The 14,852-nt window shown below is 37.8% G+C and overlaps 1 non-coding gene across 1 annotated transcript; it reads right to left on the bottom strand.

Moving 5' to 3' along the window:
• Positions 1-11,241: 11,241 nt before the first annotated feature.
• On the bottom strand, positions 11,242-11,348 carry LOC127099524 (small nucleolar RNA R71). The gene has a single exon (XR_007794017.1). It is a non-coding gene; the product is annotated as a small nucleolar RNA R71 (small nucleolar RNA).
• Positions 11,349-14,852: the final 3,504 nt, after the last annotated feature.

The following is a 14,852-nucleotide window of genomic DNA, read 5'->3' as shown; positions in this document are numbered from 1 at the left end:
CACAGATCACCAAAGCAAACAGCAAATGTATATCAAGCAATTCACACATTACAATCAATACAGTTATCCCAAATTGTACAAAAATATGTCAGATAAAGAATAACAATATAGCACAACAAGGGTGAAAAGTAGGCACTACAACCAGGGATTCGATATTTTCCCAGCAGAGTCGCCACTTTCTGTAGCGGTGTATTCGTCGCTATATGATCTATTGGTTAAATCATAAGCTAAGAGATACATGAAAAATTCGAGTCGCCACCGCACTTTTATTTATCCAAAGGATTGGCTAAAAAGCGAACAAAAGCCTAAGAAGTTTTACACGTAGAAAACTAATAAAAAGATCAGAGAGTCTGGGTAAGGGGTAAATTACGCAATGGGAAGGTGTTAGGCACCCACTACGTCCTAGGTACTCCTAGGGAGCCCTTTTCACACTTGTTATGCAAAATTATTATTTGTTATGACATAAAGATTGTGCAAACATGATTGGGATGATGAGAAAAGAATATACAATTTTTATTATTATTGGGTATTGGGTTCGAACGGATGAACCCGTTGCCTACGTACCTTCCATCAAGGTAAGGATCAGAACGCCGTAGTTCGGCTAAAAGATTTCCAAAAGTGGGTTAGGTTCAATTTTAAACACAAACCCTAGGTCTTACGTTATCCACGGGAGAAAACTCAACCTTATACAGACAACAACGTCCACCATGTGAGAACAGCTTCAACTGGCCAGAGAGGGGTTAACCCTATAATAGGCGAGGAAGACTTACAATTCAATCACTAAAGACAGAAGGTGAGATTAACATCAACCACTAAGATAAATCAAACCTATAGCTCATGTATGAAAAGATTAATGGACAAGCCAAAACAAGTGAATGAGTGGAATTACTGATTATGATTATGAAAAATGAAGTCAAAGTATGATTAAGATCAATTCAAATAAGTATTATGAAAATGAAGTTTGAAAAAAAGTCAAGGACTTGAGTCCAGTTTTTAATTAGAAAAACATGAAGATGTTTGCACAACACTTACGTCAAATTTGAAAGATAAAGTGTGAAAAGGTTCTAAGACGTAATGAATGATGAATGGATGAAGGATGGATAGTAAAACTTCTTAGAGGGTTCACTTCTTGAAATCATATAGCAGATGATTCAAGTGTGTCCTTTGGAATAGCAATTAATAATAACAAACAAGCAAAGCAAGCAAAAGCGGATATCGGATGCCAATCACTGGTCTTATACCAATCTCCTAAAACAGAATGGGATATCAGATGCCACTCAATGGACTTACACTAATCTCCACAGGCAAAGAAATAGAAAAAGCGGATACCGGATACCAATAGATGGATTTACACCAGTCTCCTAAAACAGAACAGGATATCAGATGCCACTCAATGGACTTACACTAATCTCCTCAAAAGAAAACAAAGATGAAATATGGAAGTCAACTGCCAATCTATCTGGACTTAGGTTAACTCCACAGTATGCTCACAGGAAATCCAATGCCACATCACAGGGACTTACAATGGATCCTCACATACAAAAACAAAAGCAACAATCATGATCACAGGAATGCAAATGCCAACTTACAGGGACTTATATTGCAACCTCTCATACAACAGATGAACAAACTATGATCACAGGAAAGCAGATGCCAACTTACAGGGACTTATAACTGCAACCTCACATACAGATCAAACAGATCAAATTATGATCACAGGATAACAGATGCCAACTTACAGGGACTTATAACTGTATCCTCACATACACACAATAAACAGAAGATATGAGTGACCAATGAGGTCTTACACTCTATCCTTCCATATCACAGGAGCAAATGCCAAAAGCAATGGACTTACAATTGTCCTCAACGGGCAAACAACAATGATAGCATCACAAAACAGATGAGATGATCATGCATTAATGACAATTGATGATGATAATAAATGCATAGCATACAGGCAAGCAAGTGCATATGAAGCAATCAATCAATCAATGAATAGCAAACAACACACTCTATAGCCAAACAATGGGGGCTCACACAAGAGGGTTTGACTTTAACAGTCCACTGTAATAGGTAAGTGTCGCTCTTAACCTGGCCATTGAGGGACTCAGGTGAAGCAGATGAATAGGAGATGAGGGGTGTGCCTCATTGCTTCTATCTCAAATCAGAGAGAGCATCAAAGAAAGTGTGGGAGTTCAGAAAGTAGGAACTCTCTCCACATTATTGACTCGATTAGATCTTGGGTATTTATCTCATTGCTTCGACCATGTAATGGGAGCAGAGAGAGGACACACTGAATAGTGGGGGATAGATTACTTATCCCTACCTTCCACCAATTGCCTTACTTGAAGGACTTTCCTGCTTAGGACAAATATAAACAAACACAGGCATTGCCTCTTAAGGAGGACTTCAGACAGTTTCCCGGTCAAATAACAGACCGGGTCTCCAGACTACATGAAGAAGAAGTAATTATACCTCAAAGCAAATGCTAAAAAGCAAAGCAAGCAAGCGAGTTCAAAGAACTTAAGCAACTAAAGCACCTGCAAAAGTCAAACCAATTAGTAAACAGTTCAACAATTAAAACCAAAAGAAAATGAACCAATGGTCACACAGTGGGACCAAATGTGCAAGGCACAAAGACTCAAGCATATGAGTCAACCTACAAAACAAAAGTTAGCACATCATATAATTCAACTCAAACAAATATTGAATGATCCTCAAGGCATTGGTGCTTAACCTGAAACAGATGAACTCAACATAAGCTTAGAAGACCACTAGGGCTAGCCTAGGGTCAAAGATGAAAGAAAAGGTCAAGGCAGCAAGCAATATTCAATCAAAGTCAAATTCAATCATGTAGGAAAGTAAACACAATTGGATTCAAACTTATATCATGCATCAAAGTCATTTCATATGCAAAAGAATGCAAAGCATAGCAAAGGAAGCATGCAAAAGTCAACAGCAAAGACTTCATCCAAAAGTCAACTCAAACATTTTCAAAAATTATGAAATAAATCACATTCAATCCTAACATCTAACATGGTATACATGCAAATTTCATGGCATTTGGATGAGAGGAAAGCACTCAATGAAATTCATGAAGTCAAAACAAATTCAAGTAAGCATGGTGAAAGTCAACAAGCATGGGTCAACTTCAAAAAATCATATCAATTTGAAAACAGAAGAGAAATGAATGAGATTAACACCAATGCAAAGCTTGAAGTGTCTAGTTATCACATATGAAATTTCATGATCATACAATAAGATTTGAGAATTTCACAAAGGATTTGGCAAGGCATAGCACAAAAAGTCAACAAATGACCACATGTGGAAGAAAATTCTCAATCAAATGGAAAACAGCAAGATTAATTCCAAGAAAATTCATACACAAACTAGACATGTAAAGGATCATTCATGTAAAATTTGGAGTCATTTGGATGTAGGGAAGTGTGTGAACAAAAATTATGAAAATGCATGATCATGGTGTGACACCAAATGCAACACACAACTTCAAAAAATCATAACTATCAATCCACAAATGATAAATGCACAAACTTTATATGGAAATGAAGGTCAATGTGTGTAGAACAACCACAAAAAAATTCAAGGGCAAAGGATGCAACATGAGTATTTCACAAGAGGAATGGAACAATGTATCATTTATGCACACATGTGAAGAAAATAATTACCATAAAAAATCCAGCCAATGGAAAAATCATTAAAATTCATAATTAAATACTAGACTCAATTGTGAACATCATGGAAAAAGAATCATAATTTTTGGATGAAAAATGAATTAGAAAATAATTGTTGAAGTTGGATGAAAAAATGTAGCAAGCATGAACAAGAGCATGGCAAAAGGGGTCAAACAAAGTCAACAGGATGGCAATTGTGTAATTCTGCAGTCACTTATTGAAGTGCTGCGTTTTGGCCCTACAAAACGAAATGTTTTGATTGGCTCTCAGCCAATAAAACAGTAACATGGCCAACCAACTTGAATTTGAATTTTCTAAAACCCTAGGGGTTTCTAACAGCATGTGCAAAGGCATTCTCAAGCATCCACATAACCCTCGACCAACAATTTCAACAGCAGGACATCCATCATACAACAATGTTCATCAAAAAAACAACAGCATTCAGCAATGGTATCATGTTATGCTTCAAGCAAATCGATCAAACGAAACCAAATGGACAGCAGCATGCTTCATCAATAATGTTTATCATCAAAACAACAGCACTCATTATGTTTATGGGATCTCAAAACTGCAGCATGCATGGCATTGTGGATCTCAAGCAATATTAAACAGACATAAATCGAAGAAATTCTAGGCGTGGCAGGGTTTAACAACAGCAGGATGTATACATTTGTTATCATCATCCACACCAAAACAAACAACAGCAAACAACTGACATAAGATGGATTTCTGGGAGAACGTAACAGGGCTTATCAGCATGGTTAGCAGCATGGTAGTAATGGCTTATGCAATTAAAGCAGACAACAGCAGTCAATATTCATCATCATCATGTAATTATCATAACAGCATCAAGCAAACAGCAATAGTCATGATCATCATCGAGCCAAACAAAACGACAGCAATGTAGCATAGCATAACAGCATTCATCATCATCATGTTATCCAACAAAACAAACAACAGCCAATGTTCATGCAGCACTAAGGTGGTCACAAGGTTAATTATGACATGAACAACAAGGCAAACACAAGCAGGAGAAGTTATGGGCATGGTTTGGTTGTAGCAGCATCAATTTCATCTTTATGCAAACAGCAGACCAAACAACAGCATGGTATTAACAGCATGGTTTGGTGTCTTCAAGCAATCAAAGCAATTGAAATCTCAACATAGCATATCAACAAACATGGCAATGATGAACATCTAAACAGCAACACAACCATACAACATTCAGGCAAAATTCTGGACAGGACAAGTATTTTAGAAACAACAGCATTTTAACAAAAATCATGGCCATGACATATCATCATTTAGCAGCATGGTTAATAGCTTCAATCAATCAATCTAAAAAAACAACCGCAATTGAACAGCAACATGTAACAACACACCAGTCAAACATCCATGACCAACATAGTCAAACATCAATTATGTGGATTTTATGGTCAGCTTAAGACAGCAAAACAGCAAGTCAAGCTTATGTTGCTCAACTAATAGCAAAATTCCAACAGCAGGAAAAAAAACACAATGTGGCAATGATGCAACCATGCTCATGCACCTAAACAACACAAACCCTACACCTTCAAATGCAAAAAAAAACCTGGGTGAGTTCTAAGGTTCAAACAGCAACCAGCAATAGCATAATGTGTTCATCAAACATCTCAATCAGCACACAACAGCATGGATATTATGAGCAAGTTTGAAGTTGTCCATCAGCAGGGCATATGCAGCAATAGTATTCATCAACATGTTTCATCATTATCAAACCAGTCATGAACAAACAAATATACAGAAGCAACAATGATCAAGCATGTGCATAAATTTTGGGTTCTCATGCAATAAACCCTAGGGTTTAACCAACAGCAACATGAGCTTCAACATACAAGCAACAGTCATGCGCAAACAAACACAACAGAAGTAATAATGACCAAGCGAGCCATGCAGCAACTATCACCATTTAACAAAATCGAGCAAGCAATCACAACATCAAACAGCATTGGAACAAGCATGCTCATGGGAAAAATCTATGGAGAGGGTAGTTTTGCAAAACAGCAGCAGGGTATGTATTGCAGCATGTGTTCAGCATCTTCATATTCAAACCAAACAACAGTACATGACAGCATATAAACAGCAAGCAGTATCATGTGTTCAACATATTATCCATCAACACAAAATCATTTAGCATGGTAAACAAACAAGGTTCAGCAACTACTACCATCACCTAAACTCAACCAACAACAAAACACTTAATCCTGGGAAATTCTGGACAGAATTAGGGTTTTAATGCAACAGTATCCATCAAGTTCATGCAACATCATCATGAGTCAAAATACCCAGAAAATGAAACCAAGCATGCCAATAGCTTCATCAAGCATCAAACAACAAGAATGTGGTATCATATTTCATTAACTCATCATGTCCAAACCAAATCGAAGAAAAATGCATTTACACATGAAAATGAAAGTTCAGATTTGACACGATATAGTCCACCATTTCAAGCAAACTAACATCCATTAGAATCAGCAGCAAATGAACTATTTAAAGCATATTATGGCATAGCAAATAGTGAAGGTCGAAACCTTACTTGGTTTTGAAGAAAAGTGAGCTACAGTGATGTTTTTGATGATCTTCCTTGATACAGATGCCCTTTAAGCTCTACAATGATGGGATATTGAAGTGGTGAGCTCAGCCCAGCCTGGAACTCTTCAAATCTCTTTCTGCCATTGTCATAGCTTGAGGAAGAACAGAACTTGAGACTGTGGTACAGGTGAGGTTTTCTGGTTCAATAGTGTTCACAAAGGTGACTAGAGCTTGAGGGAAGCAAGAGTGGATTGAGGCCTTTGAAGATTTGAGCAGAAAAATGTCAATTGCCAAAAATGCAAGAAGAGAGAATGAATGTGTTTTTTTCGTGGAGGCTGCAGTCTAGGGTTGTGAGAATGTCAGAAAATGCATTTATATTGTCTGTTTAAAGTTGGTTTAGAGAATGATAATCTTGCTTAACTTAAAATGTGGTTTTGGCCTTTTTGCTAAATGTGTACAAGTGGAGATTGGAGGGTGTGTTTTTGCTGAGAGTTTGGGCCTGCTACAAGCTGCTAGTGGCCAGCACAATTGCTGTTTTGTGTGCTGCAGACCTGCTGTACTTTGTTTTCCTTTATTTGAAGCCAAATGCCAATTTTCAAGTTTTTGCATTTTGATTCAAGATGATGGGAAAATGGTAGTATGATGATGGTTTTAAGCTTTGAGCAAGTTTCAAATATGGTTTAAAACATTTCCCAATTGGCAAAATGATGAAAAAGTCCATAAATCAAAAAGTCAAAGTTTGGTCAAACTTTGATTTTAAATGCAAAAGGTCCAAAAATGCCATTTTGAATGGTAAGGTTTGAGGTCATGAAATTTATATTTTTGGAAAGAGGATGAAAAATGTGATGTGTAGGAAAAAACCCCACCAAATTTGGCCTTATGGTTTGAGAGTTATGGCTTGTTGAAGTTCAAAAATTGGTGAAAATGATTTGATCATATCTTGACAACCACACATGGGATTTTGATGTTCTTGGACTTTTTGAAAATGGGAGAACAAGATCTTCAACTTTCATGTTGGGCAAAAATTCATTTGAAGCTTGTATCATGATGTAAGTTTAAGATCAAGAAGTTTCCATTTTTGGCAGTTGAAATTACAGGTCCACTTTCTATTTCTGGAAAATTTTCTGATTGGCTTGATTTTCTTCCATGATGAGGTTGAACATGATATATGAGGCTTATACAAGCATGAATGAACTCCTTCAGATCAATTCTAACCATCAAATCTCTGATTAAAACAACTGTTGACCAAGTTTGACTTTCTGTTGACTTTTTCTAGGGTTTTGGATGATTGAACTACTTCTGATGATTTCCAAACCCTAATCCCTTGAGAACTTGTTTTCAAATGATGTCCCAAGTTGTATGAACCTTTGATTAATGATCATGATGCCCAAATTCTGCAAGAATGGCCATCATCCATTGCTTTGACTGATCAATGACTGAGTTTGACCTAATTGCTGATGATTGCTTCAACTGCAAGCAACAAGGTTAGACTGACAATATTTTTGTACTTTTTGAATGATAAACATATGAAAGCAAAGATATACAAATGCAAAGTATGCTTGGTGATCAAGAAACAACCCACAAGGCAATCTATCCACTAGAAGGGGACAAAGGCATGCAATGATCCTTGAGGTTATGATATGAATGATATGGGCCATGAGGGATCTTAGGGCCCAAAATTGGGGTCTTACAGATATGAACTTTCCTAATGTCAAAATCACCAAAAGGATGATGGCTTAAACCAAACTCCATAATCTTTATCACCAAAAGGATGATGTTTAGATCGAACTGGACGTCATCACCAAAAGGATGATGATAAGTCATAATAACAGAGATCATCATCAACCAAAGGATGATGGTTGAACCAAAATGACAAGGATCCTTATCACCACAAGGATCGCCGACACCAAAAGGATGACGGTAAGCTGTAATAATTGCAGAGGTCGTCGTTCACCAAAAGGATGATGGTTGGGACAAAACTTCAAGGATCTTCGACACCAAAAGGATGACGGTAAGATCACAAATGTCAAGGATTTACCATTACCAAAAGGATAGCGGTTATCGTAAACAGGGCGATGATTAATGGACTTTCACCAAAAGGGTGATAATGAGAAAAATATTGGGAAAATAAGGCTACTGACAGAAGTTCAATAAACCCGACTTGTTGGTAGTATTGGAACATTACTGGGTGAGACTTGCTTGGGGGTATCGACAATAAAAGGTTGCAGAAAAATATTCTCTAGAAAGATGTAGTTTTCACTTTACTAAAGGTTTAAAGGAAACAGCTCATTGAGGGACGCTCAATGTGAAAGAAGGTAGGGGTTTGAAGAAACATTGTTTGACTTAGCTGAGAATAACATCTTATCAACAAAAGGTTAAAGGACATAACTCAATGGGGAACTCCCGATAATAGGGTAGGAACTCACTCAGAGCAAACAACAATGACCTAACTGAGGGTTGGCCTGGATCTTGATTCGTGCTATACGCATAAATGATATGTATGCAAAGATGTATGAGGTGATGCATGTGATGCATGCTTGTACGCAAAGGATGATTGGTTTGTCTGGGATTGACCCCCTTTTTCAGAGGCGATGTATTTTCTGGATACCAATGCTGGTTGTACTTGTTTTTTGTGTGGGTGCCAGCAAGATGGACTTTTGGGGTTTTTTTGTAATTGTCGATATAGGTTGGTATATTGATGGGTGAAAGGATCCGACTTCCTGACACTCGGTAGTTGATGATGTGTTGAACACCCAACGGATGTGGGTACTCTCGGTGCCCCAAGTTTGATTTCTTGTTGATACATGATGTCTTTTGATCATACTAAATCACACCGCGTATTTGACTCGGATTACACGTGTTTATTAGGTCTTTTTATCATTTTGCTTGTGTTATGCTTTCTTTTGTGTTGTTTTCAGGTATTTAGCTCTTTCAGGACCTTTTAAGAAGAAACGAAGCAAAAAGACCAAAAAATTAGGGTTTTCGGCAAATATTGTACTCGTGGCGTTCTGCATGGCAGCCGCTATAGGAGAAACCATGACACATCAACCCTCAACCAGGAGGAAACTGCCTAGATCCCATGAACTTCCCCATTTACTCACATGGCGGGCGCCATGGAGGGGTGGTGGGTGCCATCTTTGAATTCCACGTTCCTACTAAAGAGAAGTTGAAGGGCATCCTGGTCTTTGCATGCTGTTGAGTTCCTCTATAAATAGGTCGTTCTAGTTTATTTCCTAAGGATCCAACTTAGTTTACAACACTAAGACTATATTATCATATGTAAAAGCGGCAATCCGTCACATCGAGGGGTTATCGCATCTTAGTGTAATTGAGTTGGAGCACTTTGATTTTGTTGTCGTCTTTATTTTCAAAGTCAAAGGTTTATCTACTTCCTTGTACCAGATTTAAAGCCTCCATTTGGAGCAGGTTCTAATTCAATCGCCTTTTTATTTTACTTGCCATGCTTTACTTTATTTAATTCCTTGTCATGCTTTACTTTATTTAATTCCTTGCCATGCTTTACTTTATTTCATTCCTTGTCATTGTCTTTACTTTATTTGATTTTCTCGCCATTATCTTTATTGCTCATTTTAATTGTTTTGCACGCTTTACTTGTTCTTCATGTCTTACATTCTAAACTTCTTTTCAACATGTTCAATATCGTTGTGTTTGTTTGTAATACCATGTCTAGCTAAATCTTTCAAAGGTTAGAATGTAAGGATCGCGGTTAAAGAGATGTTTCACATATTGCATCTATAGAAATGCTTTAGGGGCTGTTTTGATTTTTAATTTGAGTTTTCTGAAACAAACTTGGTTAGTTTTAACTACTCAAGGAGTGCGAAAGTACCCTGGCTTAGTTAATTAGGAATTTTTTATCACTTTAAGGAAAAACGATTTTTGAAACTGTTTTCAGACACGTTGATAGATTTAAAATCAGGAAACTCCTTGGGTAAAACTTTCCGAATCAAAATCACTTTTCAACTAAGCTTACGAGTCTTATTTCTTAAAAATAGGTTTACTACTTTAGTGTTCTGCCCACCTTTTATAAGTGACAATAAAAGGTATTAATTTAAGGGTAAACTCGGTTCTGAATACGCGAAAGCGACAGTTCCTGTTAAATGGATTCTTTTCAAGAGTAGAAAATATTGTCCCATAAGTAGTTCTATTTAGACAATCGAAACATCATTTAACTGACGTGAAATACATTCAAGCCTATCTTTATCTGCATTGTATTTATCATTTTCTTTAATTACTGTTATTTTGTGACATCAATATCTCATTTGTACCGCCTTAGATAAACATCGTAACAATAGTAATCGATAGATTGACGATTTGGTCTCTGTGGGATCGATATTCTTTTATATTACTCTGACACAATTCGTGCACTTGTGAATATAGCGATCAAGTTTTTGGCTCCGTTGTCGGGGAACAACTTCGTCAAATTTCGTACCCTGTTGTTACACCATCTAGACTAAGGAATTAGTAGTCAGTAAATGCAAAGAACCCGTAGTACCGGAAATTTAGTAGATCCTTTAGCGGAACCCGAATGTTACACTCGTACACGCCTCTTACTCATCTGAATTAAGAAAGCTATGGCCGAGAATCGCGACCGGAGACCTCTTAAGGAATTGCCCAACCCTCTGATGAGGAACCTAGTTCTAGTATAGTAAACCCCTTCACTCCTGCCAACAATTTCGAACTAAAACCATCTTTATTGTAATTAGTGCAACAGAACCAATTCGCGGGTCTCGCTACTGAGAATCCAAATCAACATTTAAAAATCTTCATCCAACTGGCCGACACCTTTAAATCCAACGGTGCTTCACCTTATATGATTCGTTTAAGATTATTTCCTTTCTCCCTCAGAGATAGAGCATGTTCGTGGTTAGATTCACTTCCAGCTAACTCAATAACTACCTGGGAAGACCTTAGGAGAGTATTCCTTGCTAGATATTTTCCTCCTAGTAAAACTGTTGTTCTTGGAAACCAAATAACTAGATTTACTCAAAACCAAGGAGAATCACTTTTTGAAGCTTGGGAGTGATACAAGGAGATATTAAGAGTTTGTCCACACCATGGCCTAGAACAACGGTTGATCGTTCATACCTTCTACAATGGACTCCATTATAACACAAGGATGAGCATCGACGCTGCCGTTGGTGGCGCGCTGATGAACAAATCTTACCCTAGAGCCTGTGACCTAATTGAGGGTATGGCCCAAAACCATTACCAATGGGGAACTGAACGAGCATCAGTAGAGAAAAAGGAGACCCAAGGTGGAATACATGAGATAAGTTCTATGGACATGATGCAAGTGAAAATGGATGCTTTAGCCCTTAAGGTCGAACATATTTCTACAAACTCTAACACCACAGCGGTAGTCCACACAGAGTGTGAACTTTGTGGATCTAAAGGACACGAATCGGCGGAATGTAACCTTTTAAACGACTTGAACACCGACCAAGTGAATTACGCCCAAGGTAACCCATTTTCAAACACTTACAACCCTGGATGGAAGAATCACCCTAATTTTTCCTATAAAAACCAGAACCCTATCCAAAACTATGCACCTCAAAGACCACAAGGTTTTCAAGCCCAAAAACCAAATCAACCTATGCGAGTTGTGCCTTAGAAGCCTAACCTTGAGAAGATCATGGAGAACTTTATATCATGCCAGACTCAGCAAAATAAAGAATTCCTAAAGCAGAACATTCACGTAAACGAATTGATAACGCAATTAGGGACTAGGTTGATCAGATAATTACTCATAATAAGATGCTTGAAACCCAGATCTCACAGGTAGCACAAAACCAAGCCCCGCAAACTACACCTGGAGGACAATTCCCTGGACAACCTCAACTCAACCCTCGAGGGCAAGCTAACGCTATTGCACTACGAAGTGGGACCGCTTACGATGGGCCTTATAACCCAACAATGAGCGAGTCCAAAGATTCAAAAGAAAATATACCTACCAACCATGGAGAGGAACCAGTGGAACCCGAAAAACAAATAGACCAAGAAGTAGAAGCCAAGGATAAAACTTACAAACCACCACCCCCGTACAAACCACCAATCCCATATCCGCAAAGACTTAAACAAACCAAAATCGATAACCAATGCCAAAAGTTTATAAAAGTAATAGAGAAGCTTCAGGTAGAGATTCCTTTCACCGAAGCCATCACCCAAATTCCATCTTACGCCAAATTTCTCAAAGACATCTTAACCAACAAGCGTAGGCTTGACGATCCCAAACCCTTGGAATGCAACTTTATTTCCAAGAATAACCTTGCTAAGAAGGAGAAAGAACCTGGGAGTTTTTTTATACCTTGCATTCTAGGGAGTCATGTGATCGACAAAGCTTTCCTAGACTTAGACGCTAGTGTGAGTTTAATGCCCTTAGCTGTGTGTAAAAGGTTAAACTTAGGAGAATTACAACCAACTAAGATGTCCCTCCAATTAGCTGATAGATCTGTTAAGTATCTTGTAGGCATATTATAAGACATCCCCGTTAGGATTAGTCAACTTTATATCCCGACAGACTTTGTGGTCATGGATATCAAGGAAGACGACGATATCCCTATCCTTTTAGGTAGACCATTTTTATCAACAACCGGAGCTATAATAGATGTTAAAAGAGGAAACTTAACTTTCAAAGTAGGAGATGAAAAGATAGAGTTTATTCTTTCAAAGTTCCTGATGGCACCAATCATAGGAGACGCATATTACGCGATTGATATCATAGATGAATGCATAAGGGAATTTGATCAAGAAGAACCTATGATTGAACCGTTTTCAAACCCGAATGAAAAGGATGATGAGCTAAAGGAAACAGAACCTCACACTAACGAATGTTTGGCCCTTACTCTAGACGTTTCACCAAACTCTCAAAAACCAGCTCAAGAACTTAAGGAATTACCCAAGAACCTAAGATACGAGTTTTTGGATAAAGAAATGAACCGCCCAGTAATAGTTAGTGCCACCTTAAACCAAGACGAGACAAACCAACTCTTGAATGTTTTACGAAGATACTCCTCTGCCTTAGGATATAACATCTCTAATTTAAAAGGTATAAGCCCATCCGTGTGTATGCACAGGATCTCGCTAGAGAAGGATTCAAAACCTTCCAGAGAACATCAGAGAAGAATCAACCCTGTAATGAGTGAGGTGGTAAAGAAGGAAGTCCTTAAACTGCTAAAAGCTGGTATAATCTATCAGATCTCCGATAGTAAATGGGTAAGTCCTGTACATGTGATACCTAAAAAAGGAGGCATCATAGTCGTGCAGAACGAGAAGGGCGGGCATGTGGCTAAACGTATAGAAGGCGGATGGCGTATGTGTATAGACTATAGGAAACTCAATAAGGCAACTAGGAAAGACCATTTCCCCCTTCCATTCATAGATCAAATGCTTGAGCGTCTTGCCAGACACTCTTACTTTTGTTATCTGGATGGATATTTTGGATTTTTCCAAATACTCATACACCCCGAGGATCAAGAGAAAACAACCTTCACATGTCCTTACGGAACATTTGCTTACAGACGAATACCGTTTGGACTCTGCAATGCGCCAGCTACTTTCCAATGTTGTATGATGTCAATCTTCGCAAATTATCTCGACGGAATTATGGAAGTATTCATGGATGATTTCTCGGTATGTGGGTTTGACTTTGAGAATTATCTCATTAATCTTGAGAAAATCCTAGAAAGATGCGTAGAAGTTAACCTTGTATTAAACTGGGAGAAGTGCCACTTTATGGTTAAAGAAGCCATAGTGTTAGGACATATAATATATGAAACAGGCATTGAGGTCGACAAAGCAAAAATAGAAGTGATAGAAAACCTTAACCCTCCTAAGACTGTTAGAGAAGTCCGAAGTTTTCTTGGACACACCAGTTTTTACCGACGCTTTATCAAAGATTTCTCTAAAATAACAAAACCCCTGACCTTCCTTCTGATGAAAGATGTTGAATTCATTTTCAATGAAAAATGTATCGAAGCCTTTAATCATTTAAAACAAGCGCTAATTTCAGCACCCATTTTACAAACTCCGGATTGGACTCAACCTTTTGAAATAATGTGTGATGCTAGCGATTTCGCTGTAGGGGCTGTTTTAGGACAAAGAAAAAATAAGAAATTACATGTGATATATTACGCTAGTAGAACCCTAGATGTCGCTCAACTCAATTATACGACAACAGAGAAGGAACTCCTAGTTGTAGTTTTTGCAATTGATAAATTTAGGTCTTATCTTGTCGGATCTAAGATTATAGTCTATACAGACCATGCAGCTATCCGTTACCTTCTAAGCAAAAAGGATGTGAAACCTAGGTTACTCAGATGGATCCTTTTTCTACAAGAGTTCGACTTAGATATCCGAGACAAAAAAGGAACAGAAAACGTAGTTGCTGACCATCTTTCCAGACTAGAGCATTTGAAGCCAGACCATTTACCTATAAATGATGATTTCACCTATGACAGATTGATAGCTAAGTTAGATACTGTTCCCCTTGAACCTAATAGAGACAACTTTGGAACAGTTTCAGAGATTAGCAGAGTACCATGGTACGCTGATTTTGTGAATTATCTA

Source organism: Lathyrus oleraceus, chromosome 6, assembly GCF_024323335.1.
Source record: "Lathyrus oleraceus cultivar Zhongwan6 chromosome 6, CAAS_Psat_ZW6_1.0, whole genome shotgun sequence".
In the NCBI taxonomy this organism is placed as follows: Eukaryota; Viridiplantae; Streptophyta; class Magnoliopsida; order Fabales; family Fabaceae; genus Lathyrus; species Lathyrus oleraceus.
This window is presented reverse-complemented; position numbering and strand designations above follow the sequence as displayed.